Here is a 23041-nt window from a genome sequence, read left to right as displayed (position 1 = left end):
AGCAAGTCACCTACTCACTCTGAACCTCACCTGAGCTTCACAGCACCATCTTTGTCACAGGCTAAGTAGAGCAAACAAACAGTATGAAAGTACTGTGGTGGGATGGACAAACTGTCCAGCAGCAGGTGAGCTGGCAGCTGATCCCCTGAGTAAATAGTTTCAGGCCTGTGTCCAGAGTCCCTGAAGAAGCTGGCCAATCTCGTCTGGCACCAGCAAACATCTGGGCCTCACCCTGTCCAACTTCCCCTTCTCCAACCCATCTCATCCACTTATCTCCTTATCTGTCTATTCCAACATCCAGAATCTTCTCAGGCACCCTCTCCTCCCCAACTCAGTGCCCTGAGGGCATCCAGCACCAGAGTCTACCTGGATGACCATCTGCCCCCAGCCTCATCCCCCTAAATCAAACACGTCTTGCCTGCTCATTGCCCATCCAGGTCTTCTCCTGTTCTCAGCATAGAGTCTAAACTCTGCTCTGAAGAGTAAGAATCATTTTCATTGGCTCGGCGCCTGTGGCTCAAGCGGCTAAGGCACCAGCCACATACACCCGAGTTGGCAGGTTCGAATCCAGCCGGGGCCTGCCAAACAACAATGATGGCTGCAACAACAACAACAACAAAATAGCCGGCCATTGTGGCGGGCGCCTATAGTCCCAGCTACTTGGAAGGCGGAGGCAGGAGAATTGCTTGAGTCCAGGAGTTGGCGGTTGCTGTGAGCTGTGATGCCACGGCACTCTACCCAGGGCGACAGCTTGAGGCTCTGTCTCAAAAAAAAAGAATCATTTTTACTTTTGCCAAACTAATGAGCTATGAACAACCAAAAATATTTGATACCAGTAATTTTAAGTAGTTTTGCACGTTTATGTCCCATCACCTTGTTATCCAGCCAACCCCTACTCTTCTTTGAATTTATTTAGTACTCTAGTTTTTAAAAGGTACCACATGTACATGGCGCAAAATTCAAGAAATATAAAAAGACAGACTCTGAGGCGCAGTCCCCCTCTGGCTGCTGTTCCCAACCATCCAAGTCACCACTCCAAAGGAAGCCCCTCTTATTATCTTTCTGTATATACACCAAGATTTAGTCTTGGCGTTTACTAGCAAACACACAGATATGTCCTTTTTTCACATGTAATAGCATATCCTACTTAATTTTGATAGCTAATAATATATCCTGTCCACTGTCCCTCTTGCTACATAAAAAGCTGCCTTCTTTTTTGTAAATGGCTCCACCATGCTCCACTGTAGCAGAATTTTGTTCTCTTTCTTCTCCCATCTTTTGCTATTGTTTAAATGGATCACTTACATGTCATTTCTCACCTACGCATGTATATTTCTGGGAAAAGCTCCTAGAAGTAACATTGTCAGGTCAAAGGCTATGTCAAAGGTGAAGATATTCGCAAGGTGCTTTGGTGGAGGTTGTAACACTGCATGTCTACCAGGATTTTATAAGCATTCAAATTTCCCCCATTTATTCCCTATTCCCATTTCTCCAGTGACTTATCCAATTTCATTACCTTTATCTGATAAGTGAAAATGACCGTAATTTTAAGTGCAGTTTTCTTAGTTGGCACAGGATTGTTCATCTTTTTAACTCTTTTCTAAGAGCCGTTTGGTTTCCTTCTCTGTGAATGATCTATTCTTATACTTCATCTATTTTCTATTAAGTTGTCAGCCATTTCTTTTTTATTTACAAGAGCTCTTTATATATGAAGGAAATTAGCAATTTAAATGTCAGTCTTTGTCTATTTCTTCTACATTTATTGATCTATTTAATTGGTCTATCTCTTCTAGGAGGCTTTTATATTTTCCTTAAAAATTATCCATTTCGCCTATTTTCAAGTATGTTTGCATAGTTTTTTATTTCCTCTGACATAGGGTTATTTCTCCAAAACCATTTCTTATTTTAGGAACTTGTGCTTTTTCCATTTTTTTTTTCTGGATTAGATTACCTCAAAATTAATCTATTTTATTTGTCTTTTTAAAATTCCCTCTATTGGCTGGGCATGGTGGCTCACATCTATTACCCTAGCACTCTGGGAGGCCAAGGTGGGAGGATCCCTTGAGCTCAGGAGTTCAAGACCAGTCTGAGCAAGAGCAAGATCCTGTCTTTACTAAAAATAGAAAAATTAGCTGGTGTTGTGGGGGATGCCTATAGTCCCAGCTACTCAGGAGGCTGAGGCAGGAGTATCACTTGAATCTAACTGAGCTAGGCTGATGTCACAGCACTCTAGCCTAGGCAACAGAGTGAAAATGGTCTGATAAATACATAAATAAGATAAATAAGATAAAATTACCTCTATTATCTTTAACAGTTTTCCCTTTCTAATTCATTAATAGCCACTTTTACCTTTATCGTTTTCTTCCTTGTGATTTCTTTAGGTTTATTTTATTGCTGTTTTCTAACTACTTAGATTAGATATCTAATTTATGTGCTTTTGATCCTTATTATTTATTATTTATGAAAGCACTTAGAGCAGTGAATTTTTCCTTCCTTCCTTCCTTCCTTCTTTCTTTCTTTTAGAGCTACGAATTTTTCTCTGAGCACGGCTTTAGCAGTATTCCATAGTCCTGATGTGGAGTATTATTATCTCAGTTTTCTGGGTTTCTGCCATCTATTTTGATTTCCTTTTTGATGCAAGAGAGAGTGGCAACATTTATGTTTCATTGTTAACTGATGGTTATATTGTATCATGAACATTATTATTAGGAACCATGGTGAAATTCTTTGATTTTCTCTCCCTTCCCCTTCCCTTCCATGACTCAATTGATTATTTTGTATCTCCTCATGTTTACCTTCACATCGGTAATACAATCTCCATCAATTTCGTATTTAAATTCTATCTTTTGCCCTCTGACTGTAAAAGATGAGGAAATCCGTGTATTCATATAACTTCGTGCCTTTCTTCCCCTTTTCTTCCCAATCGATGTGTTACCATTTCTGCATGGTTTTGTTCATTTCCACAGGCTTCATCTCTATGTCATAATCATGACCTTCGCTTAGGCGTTCGTCTTAAGAAACAAATAGTCCTAATCTGTCCTCAGTCCTTTTGATATAGTTTCTCCTTTTCAAGTTCATCTTCAAGAAGGGACCACAGGACTTCCATTCCCTGAGTCCTTACAGATTAAAAAACTGGAACTGATTTCTGCAGAACCCAGCTGGGGAAATGCTGGTACACTCCACGCCCTTATGGCTCCCAAGGCAGGAGCAGCAGAGACCCAGCCAGCACAGGCCACCCTGTTGGGGACTGTCCCCTCTAGCCCCCTCGGTCTTCCTGTTTAGCTTGTTGAACAGGGGGTAGGGGGGTAGCATCAGGGACCCCTGCTATGTAGGGGAGACCCTTTTCCATTGATGCCCTAGAATCATACCTGGGACTCGGAAGAGACTGGGAGGAGGATTCTCTCCCCTTCCCAGAGGATTAGCATGGCTGGGAGGCCCCTGGTGGCACATCCGCCCCAGAGAGAGGGAAAGTGTGAGCTCATCCTCGCCGCCACACCACCGGGCGGGCAGAAAGGGTGGGGCGAGGGGCTCCACCTGTTCCCGATAATCTCTCTAATCCAGCCCCATAATTATTCTTTATTAACGGAGGCCGCTGCCTTCGTTACACGCTGAAAGGAGGGCGTCAGGAGTGAAGACATGGGGATCAGAAGCTGGTCACATTTTCCAAAGGGGTTTATTTGCTGCGACCAAAATAACTTCCCCAGGGGAAGGGTGAGTTCCTGCCTTGCCCCATCCTGATGCCCAGCACGACAGCTCCAAACCCGCATCCCCCCAGTCAGGCCCAGAGATCCCCGCCAGAGTCCCCCAGGCCACAGGTCTTCATTCGTTTAAGCACTTCCTGAGAGCAATAGTCTGCACAAGGCCTTGTACTGGGCTTTGCAGATACACAAGTAACTAACACAAGGCCTTGCCCTGCCCAGACTCTTTGTACCCCAAGCATGACATGGCACATTCCTAAATGCCCTCCTGGGAGGATGGGGGGCTGTGGGAGTAGGATGTGTAAAAGCCTTCCTGGAGGGAAAGACATTGGAACTCTGTTTCGAAGTACAGCTGGAAGCTTCCCAGTAGACAAGGGAAGGAAAGAACGTTCTATGGAAGGAAGAGCAGAAGACAAAGCTGAACTACAATTCAACATGCCAAAGCAAAGGTTTGAGATGAGGAGGGGTGTGATAAGGGCCGGAGGAGTGGACAGGACCAAGTCACACAAGTACTCACCCTGTGGGTACTAGGGAGTCATTGAAGGTTTTAGGCAGGGAGGTGACACAGATTGTGCTTTAGGCAAACCCTTCTGGCTACAGGATGGAGACTGGATTGGGGGAAAGCTGCTGGACGCAGGGAGAAGTTGGAGATGGTTGTAATGGGTAGAGGAAGAGGCAGGTCGGGACATCAGTGACAGAGACACGAGTCCTCTGACCCTCATGGCCTTATTGTCTATCGGGGCATGTGGTCCTATAAGAAATCAGGATGTCCGACAGTCCCTGGAATTTCGTGCTTCCCACCTCACCCTCATCACCAGTATTCTATGTTCATCTTCAACTACATCTCTCTGGGGACTGGAAGGCCTCGGGCCAGACTCCCTCCCCTTATAGCTCAGAGGGATAAGACATCAGGCCTTGAGACCTTAAAATCCAAACTCCTGGTGCTTGGCTCTCCATCCCTCCCTCCTTCCCAGCCCACTCACTGGTACTGCTGTCTCCCTTCCCACATGCCCCTCGGTTTCTGCCCAGCTGCATCCTCCCCCCCACCCCGCCCCAACAAGCCCCGCTCACGGCCTTCTCTGGTGCGCCTCCTGGCTGGCCCATCCGGGCCCATTTCCTGTCCACACCTAGGTCTCACTGAAAAGCATGGCCTGCAGGTCCCCCGCCAGGAAGCAAGCCTCCGGTAGCAAGGGCCTCGTGCCTGCCTCCGCTGGTCTCCCTGCCCCTCTGCAGGTATCTGCATCGTCTCCCCACTTTGCCTCCATCCGTGCCTGGCCTGTCCTCTGCCCCCTCCTCTGGGTGTGAGGGTCTCAGCAGGGACGCGGGTCCCTCTCTGGGTGCTTGTCTCCCTGTCTCTCTCCTTTCTCACTCTGTATCTAATCCCCTGCCTGGAATGCACACAAATCGTGGTCCATTCATCTGAACCAACACAGGGCACCAAATCCCAGCCAGAGTCTGGGTTGGAGTCACAGAGGGGGGAGTGGCAGTGCAGCCCTGGCCCTCCTGTCCTCCCCAGCTGCTCCTGCCCCTACAGGTGAGGCGGGGCAGCTGTGGGCTAGACCATGGTTAGAGATGGGAGCAGAGAGGTAGGGATAGTGTGCCTGGGCTCCATGAGGCAGCACTCCCCTGGGAGCCCCCACACTTTGTTCCAACACCCAGCAAAGGGGCTGGCACAGGGCCTTTGATGATGATTGAAGATGAGGACACTTTAATTCCTGCCCTCCAGGAGTTCACGGTCCAGGCAGGGAGACAGGCAGAGAAGCCCCTCCATAAGATACCGTGTGGCCTGTGCCACATCAGGGCTGAACTAAATGCAATCCTGAATTGCATTCTTGAGTGAGGGCTTACAAAAGCCTGGAGTGACACAGGAGGTGCTCTGAAACCAGGCAGGCTGGGCTGGATCCCAGCTGTGCCAACCACCACCTAGGTGGCCTTGGCAAGTCTCTCTGTTTCCCTGGGCCTCAGTTTCCACATGCGTATAGTGGGCATACAATGATTCTGTTTAGGTTAATACACGTAAAATATACAATATGAGTCAACAACATATGTCAAAGTGGTTTACCAAAGAGTCCGGCATAGAGTAAGTGTTCAATAAATCATATCTAAAATTTTTTACTGCCTCATTCTGTTCTCAGCTGTGGAGCGCTGGACCAGATGTTCACAGAAGCATTTCTGGTCCCCATCTTACCTCTTCAACAGGTAACTCTGGGCATTCCCATCCTCACCCACCTTGTTTCTAAGCTGACTTAGAGAATTAAGACACAGTGCACTTCCTGTCCTGACCTGCTGGGAATTAAAGGAGAGGCAGCCCCCGATGGTCCTCTCTCCTAGCCCACCTTGTTTCCTTCACTCCAGCCACTCGGGACTCCCTGCCCATCCTCAAACTCCCTGGCCATGCTCTGGTCTCAATTGCATTTGTTTCTCCCAGCGTCCCAAACTCTACCCCTTGCCAGCCTTCTGCGTCTGGGCTGCACCGAGCTGCACCTTGTTCTATGCAAACGTCGCTTCCTCAGGCCCCTTCTCGGCCACTGTCAGAACCGGACTTGCTCTGTGTGACGGCTGGCTGTCCTCTCTACTCTCCAGAGCACAAACTCCTCAAGATGGAACAGTGTGTATCAGGTTCACAGCCCAATCCCCAGAGCCGTCGCAGAGCCCAGCCAGAGGTGACTCTCCACAGGTGACTGAAAACCAGCTTGTGCCCACAGCTCTGGGGAGGGTGTGCAGCTGGGGCGGGGAGAGAGAAACTTCTAGAATCCCCTAAGTGCCAGTCCCCGGTCCACTGTGCCTTCTCACAACTTAAAAAAGCACAAAGCCCCTTTCCAGCCCTGCTGGGCACATGCCTCCCACCCTTGGGGTCATGGACCTGAGACTGAGGCGACCACCCCCAGTCCCAGAGCCCTCAGAAGTTTCCAGGTCAGGGCAGCGGAGGAGGAGGTGGTCGTCTTAGGACTCCATCCTTTGTCCCATGCCCCAGCAGAATTTAATTCCAAGGTTCAAAGCGCCTTTGCCCCTTCCCAGATAAAAGGCCGCTCAGCCAGAGAGATGAGCTGGTTAATAACATGCGGGAGGAGGCTCTGGGAAGACAGGCCCACCGCCACTCCCTGCCCATACCCTCTGCCAGCGAATGCTCTCGGCCCTTGGCCGCCGTTCCAGCCCACTGCCCCACAAGAAAAGCCCATTAATTTAACACTAATAGGATTTTCAATTTGTCACAATCCTTGGCGATCCTGGGGAGGAGGGGTGGAGGAGGAGGATGGGATTCCTAGCATGTCTGCATTAAGGGCCATCTTAGCAGTGAGCCCTGCCTGGATGCTAGACAGGTCCTTGCCACTCCAGGGCCCTTCGGGCAAGCCACCGCCCCTCTGGCCTCAGTTTCCTCAATGGAAAGTTAATAAAACCAGCTTCAAGAGGTGGCTACACAGTTTAAATGACATCCTGCATGAACAACATCCAGCAAGTGCTGCGGACGGTGGCTACTCTGTCCGTGCTGCTCCTGCCCAGAGCTACCCCAGGTAGCACCGGCTGCGCAGGCTGGAGACCTGGCCCGCCTCCCCGCCCCTGCCCCAGTCACCATGTCTCCAGCCTTATGCAGCTCCAGCCAAACAAGGGGCGGAGGGTGGGGTGTCTGGGAGATCGTGGCCTTTTCATCCTCGGTGGGGTCAGCGTCCTGAATTCCTCATTGTTCAAGGAGAGCCAAGGATTTGGAGCTTCCAAACACAGCGGCCCAATCAGAAGGCCCCAGCCGGTGCCAACCAGCTGCGTCTCAGTTACAGCGCACCAGCTGCCTGGGCTCTGTTCTCCAGGAGAATTCCTCCTGGATCAGGAGATGCCAGACAGCGGGGTTGGCGTCTGTGCCGCTCGCTCCCCGGCCATGGGCTCAGCATGGGCACTGGCCTGAGAGTGAGAAGCACCCTGGCATGGGAAGGAGCCTGGGGTGGGGGACTGGAGGAGGCATTCTGTCGCTGCAGTTGATAAGAGGTGGAGATGGGCATGGTGCAAGGACCGCCTCCAGGGTTTCCAAAGCCAATGGACAGCCCACCTGACCCGGCCCCACACTTGGCTCAGAGTCATGCACCCTCAGTTTGCTGCTGCTGCCCCCAACCAGGAGAGATAGATGGGAACCAGGAGTCCACGCCCCAAGTCTGGCCCTGGGCAGCTGCTTCCTTAGCAAAGTCTCATTACCAGGCTGGACAGGAGGGGGAGGGAGGACTCCAGCCAGCGCTGCCTGTGGTCCCTGTTTGCTTTTGCCGATCCAGGCCCCCCAGGAGCCCTGATCATAATTTACAACATCTCCTCAGCACCACGTGGTCCCGACCCAGCCGGAGATGGGAAAGGGGAAGGGAGGAGGGACAGCAGGGAGACAAAATTGAGGGTGGTTTCAGTTACTCTGTATTTCAGTCACCACAGACCTACTCAGGTGCAAAGAGAATCATATATCTTGTTAAGAAAAGAAATAGAAGCAGCAATTTGGTGTTTACACCTCATTTTAATGGCCATGGGAGAAAACTCGATGGGGTCCCACACGCCAGAACAGTACATAAGCTTTCACAGAACCAATGTGGATGAGCCCAGAGACCCTGGAATGGAAGTTTTTAGATCCTCAGACCCGGGATAGAAAGCTGGATGCCAGGGAGAAGATTCTAGAAGAGAATGCTGAGTGCCACAGTATGGACTGTGGGAGGTCACTCTGAGTTTCAGGTAGAATTCTAGAAGAAGCTAGAGAGAGGGGTAGCCTGCATGATACAGGGAAAGTCATGTCCTGTATCCAGACAGATGAGAGAGGCAGGGAAAGGACCCCAATCCATAGGCCCCGTTTGGTCTCATAAACTTTTCAGAACAAACTTTTCTTCGCTTGGGCCTGAGTCACGTCTTTGACTCACACAGCAAGTGTCCAGCTCTGCTCACAAGCAGGAAGTAGGGCCCCAGGGAGGCAGTGGCAGGATGTGGTCAGGTAAGAGAGGGACCATGTCACTATATCCAAGAATTTCTGGAGGGGCCCCCGGAGGCAGTGTTGAGAGTATCCACCCATTCCTCCACCTGGGCTCCCTGAATCCTCAGCTCCTACATTAAGAAAGATCCAGAGGGTTCCGCCTGGTTCCCAGCTACACTGTAAACTGGCTGTGTGAGCCTAAGTGAGTTACTCACCCTCCCTGTGCTTTTAGTTCACTGGGAAAAAACTCAAAGGAAAAGAATTAAAAGGGGCCTCCCAATGAGGACTCTCTATAAAAGAGTTTGGTGAGTGCTCTATATTTAACACAAAAGACAACAGTCTATCTCTGTAATGAAGAAATGGTGACATTTATTCATTAGACAGGGTTTTAAGAAGTAGATGGAAGTTATGAGCTGGGAGTGTAAGATCTGTTATTCATTCATCACTTATTTATTCATATAACTGACTTATATAATATAATATGAGCTCCTATCTTAAGTCAGATGTCACTCCAGAGACACAGTAGAGAATCAGAAAAAGGTCCTGCCCACAAAGATCCAGACAGATAAACAAGGACCTACCAGATTGATGGAGGCTCTGCCAGAGCCCCTGCAGGGGGCTGGAAGGGCCAGTCTGGGTGGTCACAGAGACTTCTAGTAGAAGTAACCTCTAAGCTACCATTTGAAAAATAAGGAAGAGGCAGCTAAGCAAAGTGGGGGTGATCAGAAGGGATCTAGGTAGGGGGACTGACCTTTGCAAAGGCATGAAGCATCTTCCTCCTCGCCTCCCCCATTTCTTAACCACCATGCAATCGCTTTGCAAAAGTGAATGAGTGAATGAACAAATGAATGAACAAAAGGTAGAAGGGATACGGACATATGAATCACAGAAAAAGCTGACAAAAATCCATATGGACAGCAAGCACTCTGAGTAAGGTGGACCCAGCCGTCTGGTTATGTCAGCATCAAATAGAATGGCCCAAGGCCCTCTGATGTTTTCAATGAAGTCCAGGAAGGAGACAATGGTTCCATCCCTTCAGCCACTGATGTGACTTATACAGCTCCCTTCCACTTAAGAGGCTGGGCAATATCCCATTCATGTGCTCACTCAACAGCATCCAATGCCAGCAACTGTGCCAAGCAATGGAGTGATTGATCGCCAATGGCAAAAGCCAGCCTTGGTGCTGCCTTTCTCAATATGTCACCTGCCTTTGGTGGTCACGATCAGGGCAAGAACTTGGACCTCTGGGTAGACCTGTGGGAGTCTTCCCAATAAATCACCAGTCAACAGCAAGATGGGGCCTGTGGAGTAACTATCCTCCAGCTCTCCTGCCCAAACTCGTGGCCAAAGGCAAGGCACACGCACGGTTGAAATCCCATCAATGGCGCCTGGCCAACTGGCTGCCACTTGCTTATTTGGCTTGGAACAGGAAATACATTTTTCTACTATTTATACTGCTGACCTCAGGAATAAACTAATTACTGCTGCGAAGCTGCGTTCCCACACTGTCCGGCTCACATGTATAACCCCTGGTTGGACCAACAGAGATGAGGTGCCAGATGGCTGAGAGGTACTGGGGTTCTGGCCCAGCGGACACTCTTGCCCTGCTCCTTATGTGTTCAGGGGAAAGGACTTGAGACCACAAGTCACCTTTACTGAATCTTCAGCTCGGACCCAGAAGAGGTCAGCCTGCTTTCTCCCTTTGCTCGGAGCAAATCTCTTCTCTAGATCTCACTCTCTTGATCTGCACAATAGAGGTGTGGTAGTACTGAGCTCCAGGGACTGTCACGTGGAGCAAATGACACCATGTCTGAGAACAGATTTATGTAAATGTGATCACCCCAGCAGACACATCAGTCTGAGCCGCCCAGCCCCAGAAGCCAGCTTGGCTCAGGCAGGCTCCACATCTGGGCCAGGAATAGCATCAGCCAGATGTGCTGCAGATTGTACCACAGTCATTGTGTCCTCAACCAAACCAGTTATTTGGACACAGACAGGCAGGTCTGGTTCCATCAATGAGGGCCAGGAAATAGAAGCTGAATGAATGAAGACTAAATGAAAACAGCAATGGCCTATAGAGTAATACTGGTTTAACCGATTTTTTTTAAATTGACTGAAATGAATGACTTTGTGGCTCAGGGGTCAGTAAATTAACTGTAAAGGATGAGATAATAAATTTCAGGCTTTAAGGACCATACGGTCTCTGTCACAGCTATTCAACTGCCATCCACTAAGGCCATATTCACTTACTTGCACATCCAATCAGCAAATATTTATTGAGTTCCTACTATATGTAAGACATAGTGCTAAGTTCTAAGACAGTATTGTGTGAAATCGGACAATTTACCCCCAAACAAATATTATCTCTGGAATCTTAAAGTATAAAAGTGGAATGACTTAATTAAAGCTGGGGAAGAGGGTCAGAGTGGACCCCCCAAGCACCTTCTTGTAACCGTGAGCTCTATCCTCTTCCACTAAGACTTCCCAGAGTCTGAGTTTTGAAGCTTCAGGGTCATTCAGCCAAACCGGTAGCCCCTGCTTACACATTGACTGCCACACCAGAAAAATAAATGTTTTCCTTGGGGACACAGTGTTTTATTGGGTCCTGGACATTATCCACCATGTGAGTTATATTTAACTCATGATAGTTGTGAGTCTGGGGCCTCATGAAGCATATACAACTCACACATCTCTTGATCTAATAAAACACTGTGATGTGGCAGTCTATGTGTAAGAGATGTGTGAGTTATATATGCTTCATAAGGCCCTGGGCTCAACCTAGCATAAGTTAGATATAACTCCCATGGCACTCAATGTGTGAAACTCCTCCAGTGACGGAGAGCAAATTACCTCCGGGGAAGCCCCTAGGTTAGGTTACAACATGCAGGCTCCATCCCCAGGCTGGGATGATTGGTCTCATTTTCCACAGTCTCTGAGTGACCCAGCTAGATACCAGGCCTTGAGAAGGTGGACTCCAGAGATAATAATAATAATAACAATAATAACTAACAAGTGTTGGCCAGGCATTTTTCTAAGCATTTTACATATGGAATTCACTTAGTCCACAATTAACTCCATAAGGCAAGTACCTATACTGTTCAAGCACAATTTATGTCCAATGTCATACAGCTAGTAAGTAACAAAGCTGGAACTCAAATTCAGTTCTTCTGACCATCTGTTCTCAACCACTTCTTCAACATGTGAAAATCCAGCTGAAATTAAAAGGAGGGGGACAATAGTGGTTAAAATATTAATAATAAAAACAGATAATGGTATTATAATAATATTATTATTATTATTAGTTGTTGTTGTTGCAGTTTGGCCAGGCCCGTGTATATGGCGCCCTACTCACTGAGCCACAGGTGCCACCCAATATAATAATAATATAATAACAACAGGATTGTTAATATCTGATACTTGCATAGCACTTACTATGTGCCAAGTGCTTTTATAATAAGCATTTTACAAATAGCTCATTGATTTAGTCCTTAAGGCAACTCTATGAAAGGGACACTAATATCATCCCCATATTATAGATGAGGAAAATGGGCACAGAGAGGTTTAATAACTTATGCAAGATCATGCAGCTGATAAGGATTAGCGTTTGAACCCAGAAGTTTGGCTCAGTGGCAGCGCCCTGGCTCAGTGGGTAGGGCACCGGCCACACACACCGAGGCTGACAGGTTTGAACTCAGCCCAGGCCAGCTAAACAACAATGACAACTGCAACAACAACAAAAAAATAGCTGGGCATTGTGGCGGGCACCCATAGTCCCAGCTACATGGGAGGCTGAGACAAGAGAATCACCTAAACCCAAGAGTTTGAGGTTGTTGTGAGTTGTGATACCATGGCACTCTACCAAGAGCAGCATAGTGAGACTGTGTCTCCAAAAAAAAAAGTTTGGCTCAGGAGTCAATAGCATGTTTGACATACAGTATTTCCTTCGAATTATAACGTATATTGAGCATTTGCTACATGCCACCTCTTCTGCTGGGGTGTGCCAGATGCATTACCTCATTTAACCTTCTCCAAACCCTCTATGTACAGAAAAGTATTTGACAAAAATCTAACATTCACTCATTTAAAAACTCCACAAAATATAAAAACAAAAAACTACCTCTTAGCAAACTAGGAACAGAGAGAAATCTTCTCAACTTGATTAAAAAAAAAAAAAACAACTATGCAAAAACCTACAACCAACATCATATTAATACTTAATAGTGAGAAACTAGATGTGTTCCCCCCTAAGATTGGAAGCAAGGCAAGAATGTCTTCTCTCCCAACTCCTATTCAACACCATACTGGAAGTCCTAGCTAATGCAATAAGACAAGAAAAGAAAATTAAAAGGACATAGATTGGGAAGAAAGAAATAAAAACTGGTTTGTTCACAGATGACGTGACTATCTAAAAAAGCCCAAAGAATAGAATGGAAAAATTAAACCTCCTGTAACTAATTATAGCAAAGGATTATAGCAAGGTTATATGACATAACATTATTAAACGAAAGTCAATCATACTTTCCTATATACCGGCAATGAACAAGTGGAATTTGAAATTTAAAACCCAATATCATTTATGTTTCCACCAAAAAAAAGGAAGTACTTAGAATACTTAAGTATAAATTTAATAACATATCTACAAGCTTTATATGAGGAAAACTACAAAACACTAATGAAAGAAAACAAAGAAGATCCAAATAGGGGCAGCACCTGTGGCTCAGTGAGTAGGGCGCCGGCCCCATATGCCAAGGGTGGTGGGTTCAAACCCAGCCCCAGCCAAACTGCAACAAAAAATAGCCGGGCGTTGTGGCGGGCGCCTGTAGTCCCAGCTGCTCGGGAGGCTGAGGCAAGAGAATCGCGTAAGCCCAAGAGTTAGAGGTTGCTGTGAGCCGTGTGACGCCACGGCACTCTACCGAGGGCGGTACAGTGAGACTCTGTCTCTACAAAAAAAAAAAAAAAAAATCCAAATAAATGGAGAGATATTCCATGTTCATGAATAGGAATACTAAGTATTGCCAAGATGCCAGTTTTCCTCAATTTGCTCCTTAGATTAAATGCAATGCCAATTAAAATCCCAAAAAGTTATTTGTGGATATCAACAAACTGATTCAAAAAATGTATGTGGAAAAGGAAAAAAATCCAGAATAATCAACAAAATACTGAAGAGGAAGACGAGAACTGGCACTTTCTGACTTCAAGACTTACCGCAAAGCTTCAAAGCTTGGTTTTGGTAAAAGAAAAGACAGAGCCCCCCAGAATTTACACACATAAATATAGATAATTGGTCTTTGACAAGGGAGCAAAGGCAAATACATGGAGAAGGGATAGTCTTCTCAACAAATGGTATTGGAGCAAGTGGACATTCACATGCAAAAGAAAAAAAAATGAATCTAGACATAGATCTTACACCTTTCACAAAAATTAACTTAAAATGGATCACAGACCTAAACGTAAGACACAAAACTATAAAACCCCTAGAAGGTAACATAGGAGAAAATATAAGCAACCTTTAGTTTGGCGATGAGTTTTTAGATACAAACCGAAAGCATGATCCCTGAATGAAAAAGAAAATCAATACGCTGGACTTCATTAAAATTAAGAATTTCTGTCCTGCAAAAGACATTGTGAAGAGAATGAATAAACAAGACACAAACTGACAGAAAAGTTTTGCAAAACATTCACCTGACAAAGGACTTACAGCCAAGACATACAAAGAACTCTGAAGTTCAACAATAACAAAACAAAAGCCCAACTTAAAATTTGGACGGGCTGGGCACCATGGCTCACACCTGTAATCCTAGCATTCTGGGAGGCCGAGGCAGGTGGATCGCCTGAGCTCTGAAGTTCAAGACCAGTCTGAGGAAGAACAAGACCCCTCTCTCTAAAAAATAGCCAGGTATTGTGGCCGGTGCTTGTCATCCCAGCTGCCCTGGATCCCAAGGCAAGAGAATCACTTGAGACCAAGAGTTTAAGGTTGCTGTGAGCTATGATGCTACAGCACTCTACTGAGGGTGACAAAGTGAGTCTCTGTCTCAACATGAATAAATAAATAAAAAATTTTAAAAAATAAAAATTGAGCAAAAGTCAGCTAGCCCCTGTGCTCAGAGGTTAGCATGCTGGCTCCACACAGCAGGGGCGGTGAGTTCTAATCTTGCCTGGGACAGATTAACAACAACAACAACAAAAAAAATGGGGCAAAAGATCTGCACAGGCACCTCACCAAACAAGAGATACAGATGACAAATAAGCACTTGAAAAAATGCTCAACATCCTATGTCACTATTATTGTAAATTAAAACAATGAGATATCACTATACTCCTATTAGAATAGCTAAAATCCAAAAAACTGACAACACCAATTGCTGGTGAGCATGCAGAGAAACAGGGACTCTCAGGCATTGCCAGGGGCAACGTAAAGCAGTACAGCCACTTTGGGAAACAGTCTGGCAGTTTCTTACAAAGCTGAACATAGTCTACCTTACGAGCTACCTTCTAGATGTTTACCCAAATGAGATGAAAAATTAAGTCCACACAAATACCTGCACATGAACCTGAATAATAAAGTTTATAGAAGCTTTATTATTCATAACTGCCAGAAACTGGAAGCAACCAAGAGGTTCCTCAAAAGGTGAATGGATGAACAAACACTGGTGCATTCATACAATGGAATGTTATTTAGTCATCAAAAGAAATGACCCTCAAGTCACGAAAAGACATAGAACCTTAAATGCACCTTACTAAGAGAAAGGAGCCCATCTAAAAAAGCTACACACTGTCTGATCCCAATGATGTAACATTCTGGAAAAGGCACACCTATGGAGACGATGAAAAGACCAGTGGTTGCCAGAGGTTCTTGTGGTAGGGGCTGGGGGAGGGTGGGAAGAGGGTTGAATAAGAAGCACATGGGATTTCTAGACGGTGAAACACTTTTGCATTATGCTGGAGGACACGTGAGGTTAGGCATCTGTCAAAACCCATAGAACTGTAGAAGACAAAGAGCAAGACCAAATGTAAACTCTACAGGTCAGTTAATAACAACATATCAATATTGGTTCATCAATTATAACAGAAGTGTCGCGCTAATGTGAGTCGTTAATACACAGAGAAACTGTGTGTGCGTGTGTATACATGTGAGAACTCTCTGTACTATTGCTCAATTTTTCGATGAACCTGAAACTGTGAAAAACAAAATTCTATTCATTTAAAAGAAAAAAACCCTACATGGACAGATTATTATTACTCTTATTTTATAGAGATTATTATCACCTTCATTTTAAGGAGGGATATTTTATATACCCTCTTTAATAGAAGAGGAAATTAAAGCTTAAGGAAGTTGCGTGCACTGGTCAAGGTCACACAGCTGCCCAGGGACAGAGGCAAGCTTTGATTAGTAAACAGGTGGCCAGAAAACCCTCAGGGTGTGGTGCCCAGAACCTACCAGTACTTGGAACAGACACAAAGACACTTGAGTCCTTGCCCAACCCCCGTCCTTACACCATGGCCCTTCTGGCGGACCAGAACAAGGACCTGCAACCCACATACCAAACCTGCTAGGTGTAAGGCCATCGCTGGGCTCTTTCTGCTCACCGTTTTTCATGTTCTATATGCAGTAAACCCAGGAGATGTCTGCAGAAGTCTACCCCTGCCCAGGTGGCTCTGTCCCAAGAGGTGAGTTGATAAGTAGAACAGATAAGAAAGTACGGTGAAGGCTATGTTGACCAGTTTGAAGTAGGTATTTCAAATTGTATATAAAACCAGCACATTGTACCCCATAAATGCATTAATGTACACAGCTATGATTTAATAAACATTTTTTAAAAATCAGGAAAAAAAAAGAAAGAAAAGTAGCTTAGGGTGGGAGATTTGACCTTTGCCCTGGTTGCCATGGCAACCTATGGACCAGTTGTACAGGGTATAATCATAAGCTCGTGTGGCCACCACCACTTCTTCCAGCATGGGGAGCCATGATTCAGTGGCACCTCTGAGGGCATCACCTCCCATCAGGAACAGGACCAAGGGGCCTGCTCTTGGAGAGGTGATAATCGCCAAGACAACCCATGGGTGGGAACCAGTAGTGGAGCCCAGGGTAGTTGCCCTGAGCACTAATCATGAAGCCAATCTCAGACAAGACAGTAGGAAAGTCCTAGGACACCTGCTAAGGCCCCTTGAGATACTGACCAGAAGCCCCTTGCCCAAAGTCTGTGAGCCATTAGGAATGGAGGACATTTAAAATGGCCTTCCTTCTACTTTATCTTGTTTAACACTCAACAGCCTCACAAAATGGGTGTTTTGTTTGTTTGTGGGTTTTTTGCAGTTTTTGGCCAGGACTGGGTTTGAACCCACCACCTCCTGTATATGGGGCCGGCGCCCTACTCGTTGAGCCACAGGTGCCACCCCAAATGGATGTTCTTTGTTCCATTTTAACGGACAAGGCAACTGAGGCTCACAGAATTGAAACCACCTCACCCCATAGTTGCATAGGACATAAAGACCAGAACTCTTCCCTAGACATTCTCCCCTCACACCCGACAACTTCCACTACCCCTACACTGCCCAGCCTGTGGAAAGCATACGGGAAACCTTGGCAGAGTTTCACCAAAAGGAACATGGTCCTTCAGCCTCATTCCTGCAGGGCCCCACACAGGGCTGTCTTTTCGCACCTGATCAATGAAGCAGGTGGCTCCACCTGCCACTCTGGGTCCTGCTTGCCCTGATACCCTGGTTACCCAGTGGGAGAAGCCTGGGATGGGCCACTGAGAAGCCAGAGCCTGAAGGAGGTCATGTCCTGTCCACTGCCTGGGAGCCCCAAGGCAAGGGAGACCTGGCCTTTGAGGGAAAGGCCTGAACATGTTCAGGGTCTCAGCTTATAGTCCTGGCTCTGCCGCTGGCTGGCTCCATGATCAAGATTGAGAGCTTTAAAATGTTCATACCTTTGGCCCAACAATTTCATTTTGGGGACTCTCTCATAATCATATCCAGATGAGGACTCCTCTGCAAAGATGTCACCATGTCATCATATCCAGATGACCACTCCTCTGCGTCATTCATGAAGCAAATGTTTGGAAACTAAGTGTCTAATAACAGGGAAGTAGTTAGGTGAACTACGGAATTTCAGCTCATAAATGGCTTTCTAGTAATTGAAATATATGTTACAAAGAGTTTTGAAATAACATGAAAAACACTTACAAAATGGAATGCACAATTCCCCGTTAAGTATGACCCCAACTATGTAAAGTAAACATGTATAGAGAAAAAGGCCAGAAAGAAAGACACCATTACATTAGCACTGGTGGGGGTGACGGGGGGGTGTTACGTGAAAAATGAAAGAAAATGACTTCTTTCTACGTGTCTGCTTTTCCAATTTTTCTGCCTTATAACTGCTATAAAGAAAAATATTAATTATTTTTAAAACAAAATGTTAAGATGGATCAGAAAATTTAATATCATAAAGATGTCAGTGCTCAGATTGATGTGGAAATTCAACAAAGTCACCATTAAACATCTCAGAAGATTATTTGTGTGTGAGAGTGTGTGTGTGCATAAAAGGTTCTACACGAGTTAATTCTAAAATATGTTTGGAAATGCAAAGAACTGGGAATAGCCAAATCAAACTCGAGGAAAAACAAGCTAGAAGACACACACCAGTAGATACCAAGATTGTTGTGAGCCTACAGCAATATAGATGGCCTGGAATTGGTGCAAGGATAGACAGACCAACAGAAAGATTAGAGAGTCCAAGACAGACCACACACGTGGTACTTGGTGTAGGACAAAGGAGACACTGCAATGGAGGGCAGAAAGGAAAGTCTTTTCAGTAATGGATCAACTGGACATGCATGTGAAAAACAGTCTCAACTCCCCCTTCATGCACCAGGCACAAAATTACTCCAGATACAGTGCCAATCTAAATGCAAAAGACAAAAAAGCTAAGCCTCTAAACATAAAGAATGTCTTCATGTCTGCTGGGCTGGCAAAAATTCCTTAAGCATAAAACAGAGCACCAATCATAAAAGAAAATAATTGAGAAATCGGGTAGGTTTAGATTTAGAACCTCCATTCATCAAAAGATACCACTAAGTGAGTGGAAAGTCAAGAACAGGAGAGACTATTTGACACACACGTACATATATGACAAAGAACTTGCATCCTAAACATAAAAAGAACTTTACAAACCAACGAGAAAACAACGTAGTGTAAAAATGGGCAGAAGCAATGGACAAGTGGACTTCATCAAAGTACTTTGTATCCAATAGCCAGACTGAAACCACCATGGGATACAGGAATAAGGCCGGGCATTGTGGCTCACACACTTGTAATACCAGCACTCTGGAGGCCTGAGCAGGAGGATCCCTGGAACTCAGGAGTTCAAGAACAGCCTGAGCAAGAATGAGACCACCCCCATCTCTACTACAAACAGAAAAATTAGCCAGGCATCACAGTGGGCACCTATTGTCCCAGCTACTCAGTAGGCTGAGGCAGGAGGATCACTTGAGCCCAGGAGTCTGAGGTTGCTGTGAGCTGGGCTGATGCCACAGTGTACGCTACTGTAGGCAACAGAGTGAGACTCCGCCAGGAAGGAAGGAAGGAGGAAGGGGAGGGAGGGAAGGAGGGAGGGAGGGAGGAAGGAAGGAAGGAAGGAAGGAAGGAAAATAGAATGTTAGCCAGGATATACAGCAACGAGAACTCTCCTTCACTTCTAGCAGAGTATAAAGAGTACAACTGATTTGTTAAGCCAGAGAATTTACTAAAGTGAACATCTACATACTGAATAGCCCAGTAATCCCATCTGTAGGTTTAAACCCAACAGGAGTAAATACCCATGAGCCCTAAAAGGCATGTACAAGAATATGCTTAACAGCATTATGCGTACCAGCCAAAAACTGGAAACAACTCACTTGTCTGTTGACAGCAGAATGGATAAATAACTTGTGGTAGAGTCATTCAATAAATTCAACTTGGCAATGAGAACGAGCAATCTGCAATTGCACACCACAATACGGATGACTGTCATAGACATGAGGCTGAAAGAAAAAAGCCACACACAAAAAGAGTACGTGCTGTGTGATTCCGTTTATATAAAGGACAAAAATAGGCAACATGAATCCATAGCCACAGAAGCCAGGACAGTGGTTTCCTTTGAAGGCTGGCTAGAGAACGGAGTGGGGTACAAGGGGAGCGTGTGGGGTGCAGATGACGTCCTTGATCTTGGCGCTGGGTGTTCAGGGACCATGCAAGGGGACACTCAATTTCACCTCATCTTCCTCCTCATGTTCTTTCACTGTCCCCACGCCAGAGCCCTCTCCCTGGGCAGCTGCAAGAGTCCAATGCCGGCTGATCCATATCCCATATCCCATCTGAGTCCAGATCCCATATCGGGGTGCTTAGACAACTTTCTCCAGCTGAAGGCTACCCCAAACGTACTCCTGGGACCCTTATCCTGCCCCCCTTCCTAGTACCCCTTCCCTCTCCCCGTGGCATTCTTGCCGCACTCCTTCCTGGCCAGAATCCTCCCTGTAAAGCCCTCCAGTGGAATCAGCCCCACTCAGACTCCCTTCCACGCACCCCCTCTCCCCACTGCAGACCAAGAAAAGCATTTTCTTTCATTCAACCCATCAAACACTCAGGCAGATCTGCGTGGCATACCCTCTGCCCCCCTTTACCCCAGGCCCCTTCCCCAGACAACTATTCCCCTCCTTCAGATTTCAGATTAAATATCATTTTATCAGAAAAGCTTGTCCCAACCTCATTACCTGCACCCACAGAGGCCTGCCCTTCTCACCCAGGATCACCCAGGGCACTTGTCATCATTTGACATATGTGCATCTTCCCACTAAGCTTCATACAGATGGGGCTGTGTCATGCCCACTGTCTGGCACACAGTAGGTGCTCTACAAGTACCTTTGAGTGGTCATACCAATGACTATGTCAATGACACGGCTGTGTCCATGGTTACCACTGTCTCCTCTAGCACATGACCCTTATGAAGCCTCCGCCTTTCCCTAACTACATTCTAGGAAAGATATTTCTTGGCTCATCTACTGAGAGTGTCCATTCCACTCCCCCAAAAGCAAGCATTTCAGAACAAAATCTACCAGGCTTGTCATAGCCTTGAGCTGACCTTCATTACTCAGAAACATTTGATTACAAGTGACAGAAACCAACTTTTAAAAGATTGATTCATGTGCACAAGTCTGCTTTGATCTTAGGCAAGGCTGGCTGCAGGGGATCGAACCATTAAATCAGGCCTCATTCTCCCTCTCTCTACCTCTGGATGAGCCCAGTCCTCAGAGGGTCAGTCTCTTCCCTTGTGGAGGCAAAATAGCCACTAACCAGCATTTCCAGGCCGATCTCCTATTCTCTCATCAACTCCAGCAGAAAGAGGGCTTCTTTTTCCCAATGGTTCCAACAAAAGTCCCAGAACCTAGTTTCATTGGCCAACTTTGGGTCACATGTCTTTCCCTGAGCCAATCCCTATGGTAAAAAGAATGAAATTCTCTGATTGGCCAGGCCTGGTGATGTGCCCCCTTCTTGGAGACAGAACCAGCAAATTGGCTCAGCTGGTTAAAGGCCCTGGTATGAATTGTGACAATAGCAGCCACCTTTATTCCAGATTTTATATAATTTAGACCTCGTACTTAGTCCTATATCTGTGTTCTCATTTTATTTTCATGAGGATCCTGCAAGGACAGAATTACGATCTCCATCTTAGTGACAAAGAAGCAAAGCTCTGGATGGAGAAGTGACTTTCTCAAGGCCATTGGGGTGGGAGGCAGAATAAGAACCTAGTTCACAATTTTTCCCAGACCAGCCTCCCCCTGCCTTCCTCATCCCATCCTCCACTCCCCAACCCCTGTTCCAGCCACTAGACTCTGCTATCTCCTAGGACTCAGCACCTCCCAGGCCCCAGGAGAGTCCTACAGGAAACTCTGCTGGATGAGAAAGGGCACACCCTCAGCCTGCCCAGATGCCTACCAGGTCTCCTGTCACATAGGCAGGCTGGAGACTGACAAGAGCAGAGTCCCCATGGCTCAGCCTTGACCCCTCCTGACTCTGGTGCACCTATCCCCACCTGTCACAGGGCCAGTGGCCAAGGCTGAGGGAGCAGATTCAGTGAACCCTAACAGGGCAGCTGAGGGTCTCCAGGCCCCGCAGTCTCAGCAGGTCACTGTCCCTGGGAAGGGGAGGTCTGCACCGCCCTGGGAGATCAACTGGCTCCCATCACTCCCATAGAAGATTGGAGAAGAGGAGTGAGCCCAAGGCCAATTGAAGGACAAAACAAAATTAGGTTCATGTCTTAACTGGATTTGCAAACCCTTGGTCAAACTAAGATATTCACCATGCCCCCATTTCACACCTCTCCTCAAATCAAGTCCCTGAAATGAGGATCCATCTCCAGCCAGGCCTGTAGATTTGCCCTTTAGCAATAAAAACAAAAGTGGTTTCCTCTTATATTGCAACAGCTCAGTGCCAAGATGGGAAACCAATCAAAAAGACCACAGAGCCTAGCAGTTAAGAGCATGGGCTGTGCAGCCAGGGGTCTGGGTTCAAATCCAGACTCTACCACTCACCAGCTGCAGGACCTTAGGTGACCTACTTAACCTCTCTGGGCCTGAATTCCCTCATCTGTGAAATGGGGCTTGACATAGCACCAACTTCAAAGAGTAGTGAGAACTAAATGAGTTTGCACATGTGAAGTGTTAGAACAGGGCCAACCATGCAGTAAGTGCTCAATAAATGCTCACTGTTGAGGGCTTTAAGCCATGCCCACTGGAGAGAAAGGATCCCTGCTTTGGCGCTGGGAGACTAAGACTCAAATGATGTGGCCACCTCCCAGGTGACACGGATAGTTCCCTGAGAGTGCTGGGGCCAGTACTGGGTACTGGAGCCCTATGACGCACCAGACCCCATCCTGGAGGTATCATCCTAGAGGTTCTCCTCTCAAAAGGAGAGCTAAGCTCAGGCATCTGAGCCCTTGGGGAAGCTGGGGCCATCGGCCCTGCTGGGCCCAGTGATAGAGGAAGCTGTAGTCTGGAGTTAAGCATCTTTGGTGTTCTAATTACTCTCTAACCAAGCTCAGCTCTGCAAGCTCGTGGGGCTCAACCAGCCATCCTCTGTGCAGTGGAGACCTTGGCAAGCACCTGCCGCCCACCCAGCACTCAGGAGGGGCCAAGGCGTTTCACCACGATCCCACCTTGGAGGAAATCCTCTGTTCTTCACATCCCAGCTGGCTCCTCCCCCAAGGCTTGGGAAGCTGGGTAGTGTGCACGAAAGCCCCGGGCCAAGTACAGTGAAGACTCACTTCTTTTCTGTGAGGAACACCTTGTTGGACAAGTTCAAATATTGACTATGTGCATCCAGAGGAAAGTAAGAGGTGGTGGGGCCACGGATAATTCAGCATGCCTGCCACTGTCCC

Source organism: Nycticebus coucang, chromosome 22 (assembly GCF_027406575.1).
Source record: "Nycticebus coucang isolate mNycCou1 chromosome 22, mNycCou1.pri, whole genome shotgun sequence".
NCBI lineage: Eukaryota > Metazoa > Chordata > Mammalia > Primates > Lorisidae > Nycticebus > Nycticebus coucang.
The sequence above is the reverse complement of the archived record's forward strand: the minus strand, read 5'-3'. Positions refer to the sequence as shown.